The following is a 2,972-nucleotide window of genomic DNA, read 5'->3' as shown; positions in this document are numbered from 1 at the left end:
TTGACACCAAGGGCTGCCTTTTCAGCCAAGCAAAGTTTACACCAAGAAGGTTAAATGTGATTTCCTCATCCTGTCTGGTGTCCTTGGGAGTTCAGCCCTTGACACAACACAGCCGTTCTCCTGTAAAGGAGGCGTTAGTCAGTCAGGGTCAGTGCAACATGGAGAATACCAGCCCCCTGCGATGCACAAATCAGCATCTCTGCTGGAATTCATTTATGACTCTGCATGTTCATTGGGGAGGTTTCCGTAGTCAGCGATAAATAAGCTCGCTGGTCAACAACAGGGTATTCGGTGTTCCTTCAGTGATCCCTCCTTCTGACTGATTGCAGTTTTCATGTCTCTGTGTGTATTTTTGTTGTGTTTTAAATTGTTGTCATGATGTGTGCTGGGAGGCGGGTCTTTAATGTTTTTAGGGTGGTTATTATTATGTATGTTTTAATTTGTTAGTCACCTTCATGGCCCTTGTGAGAGAAGAAAGGTAGGAGGGGAAAAAATCTGTCATAAAGGCTGTGGCAAGAGTCAATCCAGAGCCAGCTTGGTGTAGTGGTTAGGAGTGCGGACTTCTAATCTGGTGCACAGGGCTTGATTCCACGCTCCTCTATGTGCAGCCAGCTGTGTGAATTTGGGCTCGCCGCACCACTGATGAAGCTGTTCTTTTGACTGAGCAGTAATATCAGGGTTCACCTACCTCACAGGGTATCTGTTGGGGGGGAGAGGAAAGGGAAGGTGAATGTAAGCCGCTTTGAGACTCCTTCCGGTAGAGAAAAGCGGCATATAAGAACCAACTCTTATTCTTCTTCAGTAACATCAGGGCTCTCTCAGCCTCCCCTCCCTCACAGGGTGTCTGTTGTGGGGATAGGAAAGAGAAGGTGACTGTAAGCCGCTTTGAGACTCCTTCCGGTAGAGAAAAGCGGCATATAAGAACCAACTCTTATTCTTCTTCAGTAACATCAGGGCTCTCTCAGCCTCACCTCCCTCACAGGGTGTCTGTTGTGGGGATAGGAAAGAGAAGGTGACTGTAAGCCGCTTTGAGACTCCTTCAGGTAGAGAAAAGTGGCATATAAGAACCAATTCTTCTTCTTCAGTAATCTCAGGGCTCTCTCAGCCTCCCTTCCCTCACAGGGTGTCTGTTGTGGGGAGAGGAAAGGGAAGGTGAATGTAAGCCGCTTTGAGACTCCTTCAGGTGGAGAAAAGTGGCATATAAGAACCAACTCTTCTTCTTCTTCAGTAATCTCAGGGCTCTCTCAGCCTCCCTTCCCTCACAGGGTGTCTGTTGTGGGGAGAGGAAAGGGAAGGTGAATGTAAGCCGCTTTGAGCCTCCTTTGGATGTCACAAGATGTGAGAAATCAGCTGTTTTCTGTCCTTGTTATTACATGTTATTTTTCCTCCTGTAATTCTAAGGCTGAAAATATACATCTCTTTAATGACAGGCTAGACAAGATGAACAGATTTGCCATAGTTTTTAGAAGCAGCTCAAGATGTGTGCCGGGCCATGGTTCTGGTAGAAGATGGTTTAACTCTGTCTTGTATTTTCCTAAAGCAAATCCCATCCCCACCCCCACCCCTGCTTACCATTTGTCTTGCAGGGAAAGGTATCTAGCTTTCCTCCTCAAACACTTAATGAATCTTTAATGTGTTATGCTCAAACCTCTGTACTACAGTGAAATCTCATGTTCTGAGTATTTCAGCATATTTTTATGCTCTTCAGACTGCTCCTCTTCTGTTTATTGATTTCCTCTATAGGCCCAGGAATTGTATCAGTAGATATAATGCCATGGAAAGACCACTTTTAGAGCCAAAGGGTTAGGGTTCCCCGCCGCCAGGGGGGGGGAGGCTTTCCACTACCTTTAGTCCACTTTGCAGGCCAAAGGGAACCACGGCCACCCTCTGACGCCCTCCTGCCTGCCGCCCCTTTCAAAGCCCATTTTTAAAATTACTAGTAATTCTGTGATTCTAAAGATTCAATATATTGTTGGCTTCCACATGGCAACAGACATTCCGGGCAATAAGTCTGTTTCGAGTTTCTTTTTCTGTCAGTCACAGAGAATCCAAATAGAAATATACTATTCCCAGTTGACTCAAGCCTTACATGAGAATATTCAAATATGCTCCTAAGTCTAGACTTGTACAGGGTCATAAAGAGCTTAGATGCAGGCCAGTGAAGAGTTGTCTGGGTTCTCTTTCCAACCAGTGCAAGACAGACCCAATGGAGAGGTGGAGGAACTAGATGGTGCATAACCCCTCTTTTCTCCAGTTCTGAGACCCTGCAAGCCCAAGCAGAACGAAAAGGGCATGATGGATAAAGGAGCCACTGAAGGCAGGAGCATGACCCCTGTAGACATTACTGAGTGTTAGGAGACATGTATGGGAAACGGTGTGGGATGCAGCACAAAGGGCTGACATGGGAAAGAGAAATTAGCAGAAATCTTAACGCCACACTCTTGTGCCATCTTGACTTCACTGACACACACAACAGATGTTCAGGGCAATTTCTATCCACTTTTCCTTCTTGCTGTAGTTTCCTGGCAGGAGCTGCAGCTCTGTGACAGAATATCAGTTTTGCAGCTGAAGGTCCAGACTCCCGGCTAGTCCGTGAATTCTTATGAGTCAAGGTAGAGTTGCTGTTAATCAGCAGACAATAAGGAGTGTGATAGACCAATGGTCTGACTCAGTATAAGGCGATTTTGTGCGTACGTAAGTCCCTTGTGCTTTTCTCTGGAGTCCCCTGGCCTCCAGAAGCCATCCCATGATGATCAGAAGGGCTGCAGTAGGAAGAGAATGGGGGGGGGGGATTCTTCTGTGCATTTGCTCCATTCAAAATTGGATGGATCCAAGATCATTTTAGAATTTCTTAAACTGGGTTTTTCTCAGCATGTTAGGACAGTGGGTTGCAGGGATTTTCCAAAGTTATTTTGGTGTAGCAGAAGTTTTAGGCCTAGACAGTGTTGCGTAATAACACATTCAGATGGGAA

The sequence above is a fragment of the Paroedura picta genome, chromosome 2 (genome assembly GCF_049243985.1).
Source record: "Paroedura picta isolate Pp20150507F chromosome 2, Ppicta_v3.0, whole genome shotgun sequence".
Taxonomy (NCBI): domain Eukaryota; kingdom Metazoa; phylum Chordata; class Lepidosauria; order Squamata; family Gekkonidae; genus Paroedura; species Paroedura picta.
Note: the sequence above shows the minus strand (reverse complement) of the source record.